This window comes from Danio rerio, chromosome 6 (assembly GCF_052040795.2).
Source record: "Danio rerio strain M-AB ecotype USA chromosome 6, GRCz13ab, whole genome shotgun sequence".
Classification (NCBI taxonomy): domain Eukaryota; kingdom Metazoa; phylum Chordata; class Actinopteri; order Cypriniformes; family Danionidae; genus Danio; species Danio rerio.
The window spans coordinates 50,213,538-50,230,932 of record NC_141026.1 but is presented as its reverse complement, the minus strand read 5'-3'; the positions used below and the strand labels follow the sequence as shown (position 1 = coordinate 50,230,932).

Below are 17,395 nucleotides of genomic sequence, written 5' to 3'. Positions count from 1 at the left end.
GCAGCCACAGGACAACAGCGTCAGTGTGCTTACCACACACAAGCTATAGGTGGAGAGACAGTGATAGAGCCAATTAAGTGGATGGGGATGATTGGGAGGCCATGATGGGTAAGGGCCGATGGAGGGAATTTGGCCAGGACACTCAAATATAAGTATAACAGAAATTGTTAGTAGTACAGTTACACAAAACTTATGCTTGATTACAAAAGTATTGTATACATTTATGATCGAAATAATCGATTATAATTGATGTGTGCATTTACAATATAACACAATTTAAATGACATGAATTCATATGAGGCGACACGATGACTCAGTGGTTAGCACTGTCCCCTCACAGCAAGAAGGTCACTAGTTCATGTCCCAGCTAGGTCAGTTGGCATTTCTGTGTGGAGTTTGCATGTTCTCCCTATGTTGGCGTGTCTTTCCTCCGGTTTCCTCCATTGTCCAAAGACATTCACTATAGGTGAATTGAATAAACTAAATTGGCCTTAGTGTATGAGTGTGTGTGGATGTTTCCCAGTACTAGGTTGCAGCTGGAAGTGCATCCGCTGTGTAAACATATGCTGGATAAGTTGGCGGTTCATTCGAGAGGGTGCTCGCTGCAGAGCCATTTGAGGAGAGCTGAGCTCCAGCGAGGGGGAGCATGAGCTGTCGCTCCTCCTTCTGTAAGCTGTTTTAATGCGTACACCAACCCCACCCCTAACCCTACCCCCAGTGACATCACTCATAGAAGAAGTGCAAAAAAGGTGGAGCTCAAGCTTAAGCTCCCCCTCGCTGGAGCTCAGCTCTCCTCAAATGGCTCTGCAGCGAGCACCACTTGGTTCATTCTGCTGTGGCGACCCCTGATAAATATAGGGACTAAGCCGAAAAGAAAATGAAGGAATGAATGAATGAAATTGACCATAGTGTATGTGCATGAATGAGTGTGTATGAATGTTTCCCAGTACTGGGTTGCAGCTGGAAGTGCATCCGCTGTGTAAACATATGCTGGATAAGTTGGCGGTTCATTCCGCTGTGGCGACCCCTGATAAATAAAGGGACTAATCCAAAAAGAAAATGAATGAATGAAATTGGCCACTGTGTATGTGTGTGAATGAGTGTGTATGGATGTTTCCCAGTACTGGGTTGCAGCTGGAAGGGCATTCGCTGTGTAAAATACGATAAGTTGGATAAGTTGGCGATTCAATCCACAGTGGTGACACCTGATGAATAAAGGAACTTAGCCGAAGGAAAATGAATGAATTCATACAAACACCCTGATTGCAGTTAGTGCTACAATAAATATAGTTGCTGATTTGTGTTTGGAGCTTCTAACTCATTATTCTTCCATGCAAAAGAGACTTTTCTAGCAACAACCCACTGACACAGTCTAAACCGCATAGCAACATCCTAGTAGCCACTCAGAACACCCTAGCAACCACTCAGAACGCCCCAACAACCACATCGAAATGACTTGCCTACTACTTCCAACAACATCGTGGCAGGGGAGAATCAATATCACACTAAATTTCTAGATAAAGGTAATTATTTAAATTTAATGCAGCGCCAAAGACAAAGAAGAGACACCAGAAGTAGGAAACACTGCAGTTCGCAGTCTTTGTTGATTAAGCGTTGTGTGCTGATGAAGCTGCCTCTTAATAATCAGTGATTAGAGCATCGTTTAGCAAAGGGTAAATACCCCCAACTGCTGGGGCAATCACAATCAAACCGCACACTCATGAACAACACACCGCATGCTGCTCATGTGTTTTTCAGATTCAAGCTGGTGTGTGTGTGTGTGTGTGTGCTACAGAAAGTGGAAAGCATTTTGGTTCCAGCTTAAATCGGGGCACAACAAAAGACGATTCCGGTCGTGGTGAAGAGGCCCTCGCTAAATTGAAAATATACGTACCAAGGGGGCCTTTCTGACCTTGGAGTTGGAGATAAAAAGCCCATTGTCGTGAAAAGTAAATCGAGGCACTTATTGTGTAATACCTCCAGGCTGAAATGTATTCCTTCATCTGTACTCTCTCATATAATATCATATTGATTGCACACAGGCGGGCATGAACGTCATTGATTGCCATCTTCTTATTAGCATATAGATTAGCTTCTGGTGGGGACGGGTAAATTAAGGCAGAAGAAGGAAGGGATGAGGAGAATGAAACGCGGTATAGGCAAGGTGGAAATGCTATGACGAGAAGGAACAGACTGCACAGCGTCATTTGGGAAGAATCGTTGTTTGTTTATTTGGGTCATCAAAACAATTCAAGTGTAATACAGCTTTAATTGCTTCTCTATATGTTACAATGCATCCTGTTTCATTTCATTTAGAGGAAATGTAAATAATTATCGTTCAGTTAACCTCAATTTACTGAAATTTACCATCATTAAATTTAGCGATTTACCAAAACTTTTCACATATATTAAAAACAAATATAATTTGATGATATACTTAAAGACTATATTTAATAAATAAATATATAGGTATATACACATCTTTAATTGTTTCTCTAGAATGCATCCCGTTTTATTTAATTTAGAAGAAATATAAGTGATCATCATACATTTTACCTCAATTTACTGAATTCTACCATTATTAAGTGTAGCAATTTACCAAAAATCTTGTCAGGTGTGTTAAGAACAAATATAATTGGATGATATGTTTAAAGACTATATTTAGTATAGTAATATATATAAAGACTATATTTAATATAGTAATATATATATATATATATATATATATATATATATATATATATATATATATATATATATATAAGCATACATCTTTGATTGTTTCTCTATATGTTAACATGCATCCTGTTTCATTTAATTTAGAAATTTAGAAAAAAAAATAATTAAATCAAGTGTAGCGATTTACCAAAAATCTTCACATATATTTAAAACAAATAAAATTTTATATGTTTAAAGACTATATTTAATAAATAAATATATATGTATATACAGTTTTAATTGTTTCTCTATATGTTACAATGCATCTTGTGTCATTTAATTAAAAATTTTTATTAAAAAAAAAAAATTTTTTTTTTTCAAAAGTCTTGTCAGGTTTATTAAGAACAAATATAATTTGATGATATATTTAAAGACTATAAATATAATATTTACGTTTATCCTTAGAACCACTAGGTTTTACCCATTTGTCCGCAATATGTTTTTAATTCAATTTAATTAAGTAAAAAAATACTTTTTCATTCAATAAATCACTTATTCCTTTATGCATTTTTAATAAATGCAGGTCAGAATAAGTTTGGTCTTTTATTTCCATTATTCTGAATGACATTGAAACCTTATTTCACCATATTTTCAGATTTTATTTTTTACAAACGTTGCCTTTAATGTGTTTTCAACATGTATAAAGATGCTTTCGTAAATTTATTTTGACACATTCAAATGGCTTGTCTAGTTATGCTTTTTACCTAAATGTTTCTTCTTTCTTACAATAAGAAATATTGACAGTAGTACTTGCATTTAATGTGCTTTCCATGTGTATAAAATTGGTTTTGTCAATTTATTTTGCCACATTTAAATGGGTTATCTAGTCTTTTAGTCTTTCATTTTATCCCCTAAATGTTTCTTCTTTCCATTCTGACATCACTGTGCCCTTCATTCCTTCTCTCTATATATTGTTTATCATCTTCCCTCCCTTGTTTCATCGTCATTTCTACATGTGTTTTATCCATTCAGGAGAGAGAATGAATGAGAGTGAATGGAGGAAAAAAGACTGGGAATAGGATGAGAGAGGAAAAGATATAGACAGGAAAATGAAGACGGACAGATGAGGCTGAAGCAGTAAACTGGGATGGGAAAGGACGGGATGGGGGTGCTGCTGTCTGGTCTGGGTCTGATCCACATTAGTTCTTCACTCATCCAGGCCGCATGAAATGAGAGGGGGGCAGGGAATGAGGCGGGGGTGAGCAGCCGGCGGGACGAGCACTGAGAGATGGAGGAATGCTGATTTCATGCTGTCTCTCACATTTAGCACATTTAATTGACCGCAGTAAAAGTCGCTGTAAACCTCAGTATGTCAGCGATAGCTAGGGTTTTCTATGTTGATAATAGCACCTGTGATTATATGAGAGTGGTTGACACTTATTAGTGAGGTTCTCTTTTGCACTTTTATCCTACAAAGGTTTTTAATATCCTGCATGGTTATTCGGGGCTTCACTGACAAATGCAGACTATTAGATATGGGTTTTGGGAAAGTGTTAATATTTGTTTTGTTCTACAAATATGTGAAATAACATTTGATCCAAATTTTTTATAATTTTAGAGCATTTTTTTTCTCTCCAAAGAAAAAAGACATTTGGTCAAAAAATTAATGTTTTCATTTGTTGTTACTGAAAATCTGTTATTTGACCAAATATCGATTTTTTTTAAACTCTTCTAAAGTTAAAATAGTGTATTGTGTAAAAACATGAGCTCAGACATCTTAAAGCATGGCACTTTTTTGTAATTTTAAGTAAAAAAATAAATATTTTTTTGCTCAAACACAATTATAAATGGTAAATTAGGAGAAACTGAGGATTTTTTTTAAGATGACTCCTAATTTTTTATGTATGGTATAAAATAATATAGTACATATTAGGGCTGCACAATATTTCGTTGCAGAATTGATATCACAAAGTGATCCATTGCAATTGTCTCATCGCAGGATAGGCAATGTTGAGTTTGTTGTATAATTTATTATTTGCATGTGTTTTTGATGCTGAATTCAGGTATAGGAGATTGTACTGTTTGTGACTTTAACAACGATTAATATTATTTTTAGTATTCAGTGAGTGTACTTCAATACTGTTAGACTCGGAAAACAACAAAACATTTTATTTCAGCTGTATCTTTTTCTTGACTGTATTTATAGACTGTTATGCATGAAAATACTCACCACATTGTGCAAATACAGAAATGCACTGCAAACAACACAGACCACTTTGAAAATGTGTCTGGGAAGTTTATATATTGTTTATTAGAAATAAAGGAAATTAACTTTCACTGCAGAATCATTTCAATGTGACATCATATTGACATTATAAATTCTTTCCAGAGATATTAAATTATCTGAAATTGAATTCATTTTGCAATATAAATATATAAAAAATTTAAAACATAAAATTGCTAGATTCTTTTAATATCGTACAGCCCTAGTAAATATAGTAATATAATATAGAACATATAGTAAAATAATAAAATAATATAGTAAATAGCACACACACACATACACACAGAGCCTATATAGGCTAAGCTTAATTTAATTTTAATTTATTTGTAACTTTAAGAACTGTTGCATTCTCATTAAATTGTTTTAAATTAGAATTTGTAGTTAACATTGTTAACATTCTTATTATATATATATATATATATATATATATATAGAGAGAGAGAGAGAGAGAGAGAGAGAGATTAATATTTTACAATTTTTTTATAATTCACTTACTTTAAATAAATTTAGCATTGAACAACTTCACATTTTCTTATTGCTATATTTGTTTTATTTAAATATTTAAATGGTTAATTAGTTGATAAATAATTAGTTAATAAATTATTAATTAGTTAATCATTTTTTTGTTTTATTTTTTTCTTGTATTTTTAACATTTTTATTTTCATTATAATTTCACATTTGAATCTCAACCCAGGTTCATTCTAAAAACGTGCCGTTATATACATTTCTGAAGAGCACAATTACGTCCCAGGAGGTACGTTTTTTGCAGTTTTTGTTTTTGCAAATCCACCAGAGGCCGATGTGTACACTTTTTCAGATCTCAAATTACTTTCGCAAGTGGCATTTGCACCTGCTTTTCTCACGTAAATCCATCGGAAGCCGCAGTCAACTGACTGAAAGACTGACTGACCGATTGACTGGCCCACTCACTTCCCTAAACCCAACCAATTGTGTTTTAAAAAGCAATTCAGAAAAAGAAAAGCCGTCCCCTGATTTTTACCTTGTTTTCAGATTTTACCACATTCTCACACTGTTATTTAGTTGTTTATTTTATTTTTTGGCTTCTGTTTTTGTTTTACCCGTTTTCTGGAACCGTTCTTCCCCGAACTCAAACCCCATCACTGCGTCTCAAGTCCGCAGAGATACTGTACATGTCGAGCTACTGGACAAACTGGTAACAGTGGGAAAGGCGTCCACATAGAGGTAAGTGGTTAGCTGGTAAGCGCGAAAAGGAACAGCATCATACTGGCCCGTAGCATTCGTTTTAAAGATGAAATCCAGGCATACGTACTTGCTACATAATTCACGATCTCCAGAAATGTATATAGGGCTACGTTTTCAGAATGAGCCTATGTTGGAATATCTAGTATTGTAAAATGTTTCTATTGAAGACCAAAAAAAGTGCCTTAATCTGTTTAAAACCTACGCCTAATCAGAATCAAGCCAATAAATAAATATAACAAACACATATGGTCCAAGTAAACTGTTCATCCTTATACTAAATACAACCCATCACACTGTCCTGTGTTTAAACTTAAACCAAACCTCATTGTGTGCCTTATGTATGTGTATACTCAAATTCAATTAAAATACTATTTGTATGGAGTTCGTAAACAACACACATTGTTTCCAAACCACTTTATGGAAAACCAGTATCCTAATGTTTAAAATATGCTAATATCTTTAAGCCTTATGGTTGCAATCAGCGGCTTGGTGATAATACGGTTTACATTTAGTGACAATACAATCAATCAAGCAGTTTAGATATGCAGACCTTACTATGCGGTCACAGAACGCTGGCCTGTGGGCTTTCCTTGACTAATGGCCTTGCACAACAGTGAAAAGTCTCACCGTAACCCTCTTTCACCTTCTCTCCATCTTGTTCTCTTTTCTTTCTCCTCTGAGACTCTGTTAATTGGTGTCCCATTGGTCCCCCTATTCTGTGGCAATAGAGCCGCTGTGGCCCCAGACAGACATTCCCAAGTGACTCTGTTTCTCTGAGCATCAATGCAGCGGAGATGGATTAACTCTCCCTAAGAAGGCTGTGAATATAGTACACTGATGATGACCACTAAGATGGGTTACAGAGGGGGCTCCTCATACTTATTAATGGCCAGGAGGATATGAATGTCGGTAATGAGCACCTCTGGAACCGCAAACCTCACTGTGATTGCAAAAAAAAAAAAAAATGATAATGATGTTGGCATTGGTTGTAAGGGGGTTCATTGATTTATGCTTTTGAATGGCTAGCATGCATTTGTTTATTTATTATCTTCTTCAATTGTGCACCTATTTTAAAAAGGATTAAATTCATAATTTTTATTACTGATTATTTTTTTCTCTGTTTAATATCATGAGATGAACGGTCCTTTCATGTTAATTCATACATTGTACTGTTTAGAGTCAAAAAATAAGTAATATAATAATAATGACCAGCCAAAGTATATTTTTATATACTATATTATTATAATATTATTATATTATACTTTTTTTTTTTTTTTTACTGTGGACTTTTTAAATTGCAATATGGAACCTTGATTTTTTTTCATTGTTGCTCTGAAAACTTGTGACTTGATGTTGGAAATATAATTTTTGGATTTTTTTTTTAGATAATTTAAGTTCAAACATGTTATCTGGGTTGTTTATCTATAAAAATGATGCAAAATTATGGCAACGAAGGCTGTGTGATTGATCAAAAAAAGATTGCAATCCCGGTTCGACCCTAGACACGATCTTAATTCAGCTTTTCTGTGATTCAGCTAATTATAATATAGTCTTCACATTGTTTATATATAGTTGAAGTGAGAATTATTAGCTAAATTACTTTTGATTTTTTTTTCCTTTTTAAATATTTCCCAAATGATGTTTAACAGAGCAAGGGCATTTTCACAGTATGTCTGATAATATTTTTTCCTCTGGAGAAAGTCTTATTTGTTTTATTTCGGCTAGAAGAAAAGCAGTTTTTAATTTTTTAAAAAGCATTTTAAGTTCAAAATTATCAGCCCCTTTAAGGTATATATTAATAGTCTACAGAACAAACCATTGTCATAGAATAACTTGCCTAACTACCCTAACCTACCTAGTTAACTTAATTAACCTAGTTAAACCTCTAAATGTCACTTTAAAATATCTAATCAAATATTATTTACTGTCATCATAGTGAAGATAAAATAAATCAGTTATTAAAACTATTATGTTTAGAAATGTGTTGAATTTTCCCCATCAATTTCTCTATTAAACAGAACTTGGAGGAAAAAATAAACAGGGAGCTTATAATTCAGTGGGGCTGATAATTCAACCTTCAACTGTACCTTGCTCAGCAACATGGACACCTCCAAATGGTGTTAAGAGTGTCACATTTAAAAGGTAAAATTCACCAATAAATGTAATTTCTGTCTTAATGTAAAGATGTATTCGCGGCTGCGAAATCACGCATGAGATGATGCATTGTTTAATACCTAAAGAATGTGCTCGAGCCAGCCAATAATGTCTACTTTAATAAACAGAACGTGCATAGGCTGTGAATAACAAGTCATAAAGTAGCAAACAACGTTCAGTTTGCTGCAAAAAACACTGTGTTTTTTTCACACTTAATCTTGTTTCATTCTAAACCCTGGGTAAAAAATTAAAAAATGTATTGCTATACATTATACACTGCTTGTGATTTACCACGTTAACAATAAATCCAGGGTTTCACCTGCTGACATTTCACTGTGTACATTTTTAACCATGACTTAATGTATTTATTTGTGTGTTTGAAGTTTCAGTGTCATTATGAATGCACGTTGACAACAGCTATTAAGTTTCCACACTACAAGGTAAGAATAAACTCTTGTTAACCCCTAATACACTTTTTTTCAAAAGATATTTAAATATTGGAATAATCTCCCCTACACTATCAAGTTTGTGTTTGAGGAATACAGTCATTTGTCGTGATGCTTCCTGATACTATTGTATATAATTCTGCATTAAAAAAAAAAAAGTATAAAGTACTCTTATTCTAAAGTCAAGCACTTTTATTATATTTGATTATTTTAAATACTACAGTATATTACATATCTCCTATCAAACTCTTAAATTACTGTTTACAATCATCATGCTGTGAAAGAACACTACATGTGAATCTGAGACATTTGATTGGCTGTTGGTTGCAAAGCATCTAGCCACAACATTCAAACACTCCATCGCTTCACACTGCACATTTGGCACTGAAATACAGCATTAACACAGCATGGCTCCCCTGCTTTGGAGCAATCCTGGCTAAAAGGCAGTGCTAACCTGCACTTGAATTTAAAGTGTGAAAATGTTACTTTACATGGGTTAAAATCAGCATTTAGGGGGGGAAAATACCCTGGGTTAAGAGTAAGTGTTAATTAGCCTCTTTATTACTTGAAAAAAAAAAACTGCATAACTTTTTGAGGGTCTTAAAAAGTCTAAATTGTTAAAGTTCCATTTTAGGCCTGAAAAACACTGTGTGTCTGTTGCGCTATAAATATTAAGTCATTTTAAATGCATTTATTTTTCATGTGTCCATGTCATGCTACCTCTAATGCTGGGTTCACACCAAATGTGAATTTAAAGGAACACTCCACTTTAAACAAATCGGCTTAACAATTTGACAATTTCTCTAGAGTTAAAAGGTTGAGTTTGACCATTTTTGAATCTCCAGGTCTGGCAGGAGCACTTTCGCTTAGCTTAGTTACAGTGTACTAAGACCAGCGGAAAATAAAAAGTTGCTATTTTCTAGGCCAATATGCCTAAGAACTATATTCTCATTTAGGCGTAATAATCAATGTATGATCAGCACAGACTCCTTTTGCTAGCAGGTAGTCAGGTTGGAAGTTACCTAGCTAGGGGACTATTTTCAGCCATGTAATGTCATGCTTATAATATTCATGCGCCTTCTGCGCAAGTTAAATAGAAATCCATCAAGTGAAAAGCTTCCCAAACGTAATCTAGAGCAACATGATCCACATGTTCTCTTCATGTTTGATGGTGTTATGGTGTTATGTTGTTTAAGACTGATATTGGCAGCCAGAGGAGAGAACAACATCAAATTTACTGTCCTGTTCATAGACAGGGTAAGAAACACCTTGCACAAGTAGTAATTTTATTTTTTTGTAATTTGTTGCAAAGATGATAGAATGCAAATTAGGGATGCAGCCGATACAGAGTACTGGCATACTAAGCACCGATTCTGATGCTTCAGTCTTTATAATGCATTAATGCACATTTTCCCTCCAAGTATGTTAATTAAATGGAGATCTTGTCTTGCCCAAGAGAATAAATTAAAAATGTTGCATGTAATTCCTTAAACACGTATCTTACAATCATTTAGTGTGGACATGCCATGGTCAGAAGCAGCTTCAATTATTAAAAGAATTCAACATGTCTCAGTGAAGTTTGGAGTGCATATTTAAAGTTAAAATGCAAAGCTATAAATCCATTCCTTCTTTACTATTGGTCATTACAATAAGTTTTATTATTAAAAATTCAAGTAAAAAAAAATAATAATAATAATTTCCCTGATATTTCCAGCCAGGTTTTAATGAACTTGCAATATCGTTGAAAACACAGAACATTCAGTTCTGATATGTAAAAAGATTTCAGTTCTTATGTGTCCTCAGTTTGTAAACTCGTAAACAAACAATTGTGATTGGTTCATGAGATCGGCTAGATTAGCGAGTACCCATCAAGTCATGAATGTGATCATGTTAATTGATAGGAGCATTCCTAATAATAATATAAATATGTAATAATTAGTAATGGTTCGATAGACGATGCCATTGTCCATCGCCGATAGTGGATAGACATCACAATGCTGAGCCGACATCGATCCTCCACCCCGCCCCTGTCTCAGCAGCAATCCGCTTGCAGAAAGTATACACTTAGGCCCTACGACGTACACTAATACGTCTTAGTTTTAAAATGGCATTTTACAACGAAAACGATCCTTGTCCATACTGGCGTTTTACCTAGCATTTTCGGAAAAGCTCTCCTTTCACACTTTAATGCAGAAAACACACATCCCGTGACCACACACACACAGTCATGGGCTGCAGCGTATGGTCATCTGAACTCCAGCAGTCAAAGTGCTTTGAGCACAAAACCCCAGAGAGCAGTGCACGTCACACAGTTTATCAAGGATGTACCACTGGATCGCGTCTCACTTTATTTGATAAACCTGATATTGAATTAGTCTTGTCTCTATTTAACAACTCTTCTGTCTTTTGAATCTATCAGGTAACATGTCACAGCATCACACTGCTTCAGTCTTTCACTTTCATGCTTGTTTTTTGATAATTTTAGCGAAAACCTCTGATGCTGTTGGTTCCTGTTGGTTGTTTGTGCATCTTTTTTACCAACCAAGTTTGTTGATGCCATTATAACAACACAGATCACGGAAAAAGGAATTGACAGGTGGTAGTTTGTGTGTAACTTATCTTTATTTATTTATGATTTTGTTGTGGGTAAAACAAAGAGCATGCAGGTCAGGTAGTTGAAACGGTAGGCTACTAATAATTATTTGTCTTAAGTTAAATAATTATTCATAAATAATTAATTCACAACCGCCTATGTCGACGATGCCATCGTCCATCGCGATGTTTTACATTAGACATCGTACAATGCCAAATTGGTCAACATCGCCCAACCCTAGTATAAATGTTTATGTTTTTAAAAAAATATATACATGATAAAATTTTAAAGGATTTGAGATGCTGATGACCGTTAAACATGTCATTCCAGTCTTGTAAAAAGGGTCCATACTTATTGAAATGCTCCAATTTTTTAATACATAAATGTTGTTTCTTTTGCTTCTTCAAATACATTTTTTTTGCTTTATTACAACTACGAATGAGACCAACATTGTGATTCAAGTCTTTAATTTTATTCACAATGATCTTAAAAACTTCTAAATTTGATGTCTGACCTCTTGACTTTTGCATCTTGCAGAAATACAAGCCAAACATTGTAGTCTGAAACATCTCAGTGTGTGTTTAAAGTATGACATTTCTTGTCTTGAATGCCAGCATGCTAGAAAGCAGAAGTCCTCTGCGACTAGCCTGGAGAGTGTATAAATCAGCACAGGAACTCACCGCTGTAAGTAAATCAGCCTACAGAGAGCATCATGCGAACACCTGGACCTGCCAATGAATCTTTGAGCACGTAAGTTACACTTCAGCTTCTTTAATTAAGCTGTGAGATCGTATCTACGGGGACAATATGGACAGAGCCAACCCACAAGTTAGCCAGGTAAACACATGGTTATGTACACACTGAGGGATCCGTATTTGACTCTGGGTTAAAGCTGAGACACTCCAAGCCCTAATTCCTGCAAGTAAATCGACGTGTTAGCGTAAGCGCACACAAGCAGTCTCCCAGTGCAATTAACCTTCAGTCCCACTCACAAGAATTCTGGGTCACAGCACAAAGGAGGGAAGATGGTTTATTTAATAAAAGTGCTTTAACAGACAGCTTGAGAAAAAGATTCTGGATTAAAGTATGGGTGGATGGGCTGACAGACAGATTCCTCCACATAGACTGTATTTGCTAAGACAAGCATTGCTATTATTATTATTATTATTACGATTGCTTCTGCCACGGACACAATTGATACCTTGAATTATGTGTATTGTTGGAGAACGCTGTGCTATTATATTTCTAAACAATTGGAGTAATGATTTTAACCTGGCAGGCAATAAAACAATTTTTAAAAAGCACTAAGAGAGGCACTTGTAGAGACCTGAATATCATAGAAATTCCACTGAAACGCCCAATCCACTTTTAAATTAGCCTATTGTGTTCTTAATTATGGGTGGTTTAGGGAACATCTACTCAAAACAACTATAAAAGTTTTAATTATTAAGACTGTTTACCTGAGCTGTGTGTTCCGTCATGCTTTTTTATGCTTTAGGGAAGTAATAGAGATTGTGTTTTGTATTTTAGTGGCATTGGTATTACAAAAATATGTCACGTCAATTAAAATTTTGAGTTTGCTATGTTCTGTTCCTATTGATTATGTTCACACTTTTTTCTCTTTATATTTCAGAGTATTAATGGAAAGACTGTACAGTTGTGCTCTTTCCTTCTGTTTTAATCTCCAAATCACTCTCTCAAATCACATCTCTTTCCAGGTGTTTCACATTTATCAGGGGTCACCACAGAGGAATGAATCGCCAACTTATCCAGCATATGTTTTACACAGCTGCAACTCAGTACTGACAAACATTCATACACTCTCATTCACACACATACACTATGGACAATTTAGCTTATTCAATTCACCTATACCACTTGTCTTTGGACTGTGGGGGAAACCGGAGCAAAACTTTCTCCCTTTTTGGCATCTAATCTGCGCAGGATGTTCACAGGGTCTTAAAAAGACTTAAAACGTCTGAAATTTCAGAACCAAAGGTTTAGGCCTTAAAAAGTCTTACATTTAGTGAAATATTGTCTTGTAAGTCTTACATTATTTTAAACAGGTATTCATTTTTCTATGACCATGTAAAGTGGATAAGGCCAGAACCCATCCAATCCCCAGCAATCCATCTCTAGAAAACTTTTAACAAAACTCTATTCATAACTCTATTTACCAGTATGCTTTAATTATCTTCTTTACAATAACATTTGTTTAAAAGTTCTCCATATATTTATTCACTTTACTCTTTGCGTACGAGCGGGCGCAGCCATTTGAACTGGCTGAGACTTCTGGTCTAATTCACTTCCATTCATTTTTAGATGTTAAAAACAGCTCGTTGAGCTGCTTGATGTTGCAAACTGACATTTTCTTATTATATGATTTTGCTTTGTTTGTAGAGCAAGTAGTTTGACCGTCTCTTGTAGTTTATTATTTCTAGCCATTTCTCCCATAGGGAGCTGAATCGGAAGTTCTAAAGCAATCGCAAAAACAAGCGCACTTTCGCATTGAAGGATAAGGTCAGTGGTGAGGACACTAACCTGGACAGACTGTTGTACATTAATTTATCAATTTTCCTTTGGCTTAGGACCTTATTTATCAGGGGTCACCACAGCGAATTGAACCACCAACAATTCCACTATATGGTTTGCTGAGCGGATGCCTTTCAAGCAAGCAACCCAGCATTAGGAATGTTATACATTTTTGCATATAATATTTTTTTAAGCTAAACAACTAGGCTTGTTTTAACACATTATTTAAAATATGTGGCTAAGAAATAACAAATTTGGAAAACCAGACTATTAGAATAAATCCTTATTGTTTAGGTCTGAGGTATAAGTCTGAAATTTCATTCATAATGGTCTTATAAAGGTTTTTAAAATCTTAAATTTGGCTTGGTGAAACCTGCAGAAACCCTGGTTAATGTTTACCAAAACAAAACAGAAATACAGAGTATTTAACACATCTATAATATGACAGCTGAAAGACTCATTTTAGCTTTTGGAGTTTTTCATGACCTGCTGATTAAATGTTTTGGTAATTTTACACTTAAGTTCGAGGTTTGGAAAATAATGTCGCCACATTATTCTGTTTTTACGGATTATTATTACTGCTTTCCCTGAGTGAACCTTTAAATTTATTGCCAGTTGCTGACTGTTCAGCGTTTAACGGAAGTTACTGCTATAATTCACTCAAAAGATCTTGTGGTGTAGAAAACGGTCAATAAAGCCAATATAAGTCCACCTACACACACAATCATAATAATGGGAAGCTTTAAATGCTAAAGCAGCACTTTTCCTCAGAAAAGTGAATCAGATTAGTTGCATTGATTCTAAATATAAATGCAAGTTTATAGTCTTGCTCACTGAGCATCAGATTGGGTTTTAAAACTGTCCAATCAAAGTAGGATAGGAATGCTGAGGCAAGTGAAGTCAATATCTAAGTGGGACTAAATGCTTTGCTTAGCACTATGGTTGATTTACAATGACAATAAAAGACCTGAAAACACCTAGCACAAATCATCAACACACTCAGAAACTAATTAAGGTGTCTGACTTTGTTTTTGGAGCAAGTGGGTCCTCAACAGTTCTATGAGGCAGAATTGAATTCTGCATGTTTGTGAATCTCCAAAATCAAAACATTCTGGGTTTAATGTGATGCAGACGTTTTTAGTGACAGGATCTGGTTTGGAGTGATTTGCGTCTCGTTTTAATCCAGCTGTGTTGTTATTTGGCTGAATCACCAACTTGGAAGTTCTAAAGACGAGAGCAGTTTGAGCATACGCACATGCACGCAATCATCCAATTGCACTGTGGTCTAGTGCACTCATTCACATGGTATCCATTCTATATAATCTGGCCTAATGTGGGTCACACGGAATGCCAAGGGCACAATGACCCGGTCCTGACCTCACACTCTACTTGGGCCTTTCGGAAGCACATACATATTCTTGGTGTAAGGTAAAACTGACCTTTAAAGGAATGTCTTTTCTGTTTTTTCAATCTTTATCCTTTAGAATAAAATCCCTACCATCCCTCAGAATTGGGGTTTAGCAACTTAGTGATGTTTTACGCATTCAAGAATTCCCAAGCTCATCTTTTAACACTACAATAGCAGGCTTTGTGTGGCTAAACAGCAATTCTCTCCTGATAAAAGTGTATTTTGTTGGTTTTTCCAACAGCAGGCCAGTGTCCTCGCATCCACATTACCGTTCCTCGAGCTGTCAGATATATGGGCTGGCTTCTTTGAAACACGTCTGGAAGCATGCAGTAAGAAAACAAACACATTCACTCTTCCCCAATTCCTTCCTACCTTGTTTGAGAACCACAAGGAGGAAGGAATTTCACAACATGGACATTTAATAAAGCCTACCTTACGTTCTGGCTTTGCCTTGGTTTCCTAGGATTGGATTACGTCCTGCTTTCCTGCTATCCTACACCATTTCTGGGTTGTGTTTGTGCTGTAAGCTTTACCGCAGAGCTGAGAGAGAGAAAGTAGGGGGGGAATCTAGGCATTAGCATTCCAAAGGTCACATGTGACACGGCCTCAGCCAATCACAAGACGTCATGCTTTAACAACCCTCCCCCTTCTTCCTAAATCCCTCCCCTGCTTCTTGTTCTGTCAGTCTACCAGCACCATGGCAACACAAAGGGCTTTAATTCTTCTCCTGGATTTCATGGCGGCTCGCTTGAAACGCATGCTGAAAAGTTTGCTGAAAAAATAAGAGTCATGAGTGAAAAGTATATCACCCGTGGCATCAGTAATAATCTTTTTGCTTACAATAGTGCTCAATAATATATGTTAGTCACATGGAAGCATATGCATTTGTCAGATATCTAATATAAAAATAAGGGTAGTGGTTGGCTTTCAGGTTCATTTTTTTTCTAAGTAGTAACAATCGATGTAAGTGTTAATATAAAAAGGATTTAGGCATTAACTATGTTGAAGCCGCATGGTAATTAGCATTAGTTTCTCTCATTAGCATTAGCCAGTGTGCTATGAACATGCATGAATTACCAATAACTGATTTGCTTAGAAAAACTAGAATATGTTTTTTCACATTTTCGGCTTAGTTCCTTTTTCAATCTGGGGTCTCCATGACCCATGGAATGAACCGCCAACTTATCCAGCAAATGTTTTATGCAGCGGATGACCTTCCAGCTGCTACCCATCACTGGGAAACATCCATACCCTTAGCTTACCCAATTTACCTATAATGCATGTTATTCGACTTGTGGGGGAAACCAAAGCACCTGGAGCAAACCCACTTGAACACGGGGAGAATATCCTAACTCCACACAGAAATGCCAACTGAGCCAGCTGAGGCTCGAACCAGCGACCTTCTTACTGTGAGACGATCGTGCTACCCACTGCGCCACCGTGATGCCCTATATAGCATTATAATATTATATTATATTAAGTTATATTATATTATATTATATTATATTATATTATATTATATTATATTATATTTATTATATTATATTATATTATATTATATTATATTTATTATATTATATTATATTATATTATATTAAATTATATTTTATTATATTATATTATATTATATTAAATTATATTTTATTATATTATATTATATTATATTATATTATATTATATTATATTTTATTATATTATATTATAATATATTAAATTATTCATTCATTTTCTTTTAGATTAATCCCCTTAATCAGGGGTCGCCACTGCATAATAAAAGGCCAACATATCCAGCATATGTTTTACACAGTGAATGCCCTTCCAGCTGCAACCCATCACTGGGAAACATTCATTCACACTCATTCACACACATACACTACAGCCAATTTAGCTTATTCAGTTATTCAAATCCATTATTTAATGTTAGTTTATGTATTTACTAACATTACCTAAGTCTAAATAATGAATAAAAGCATTTATTAATCATAGTTCAACATCAACTAATGCATTTTTAAAAGCCAAAGTTATGCCTGGTAACATTAGTTAATGCACTGTATGTAAGCAAGAACTAACATTATTTAACTTAAATATCATTAAC

General features: G+C 35.0%; 1 protein-coding gene and 1 long non-coding RNA gene across 5 annotated transcripts in view; one reads left to right on the top strand and one right to left on the bottom strand.

The window, feature by feature from the left end:
- LOC141386356 (uncharacterized) overlaps window positions 1-10,442 on the top strand; it is a 45,002-nt gene extending 34,560 nt beyond the window's left edge. Inside the window, exon 3 of the long non-coding RNA XR_015494150.1 lies at window positions 8,705-10,442. This is a non-coding gene — a long non-coding RNA (uncharacterized LOC141386356). The remainder of the gene's footprint in view (window positions 1-8,704) is intronic.
- Window positions 1-15,806, bottom strand: part of phc2b (polyhomeotic homolog 2b (Drosophila)) — a 61,810-nt gene extending 46,004 nt beyond the window's left edge. For 2 of the 4 annotated variants that reach the window (XM_087255298.1, XM_087255300.1), the window contains exon 1: window positions 15,733-15,806. The gene's annotated coding sequence lies outside the window, so the exon portion shown is untranslated. The remainder of the gene's footprint in view (window positions 1-15,732) is intronic. The other 2 variants (XM_087255299.1, XM_087255301.1) reach the window with 1 other exon arrangement.
- Window positions 15,807-17,395: the final 1,589 nt, after the last annotated feature.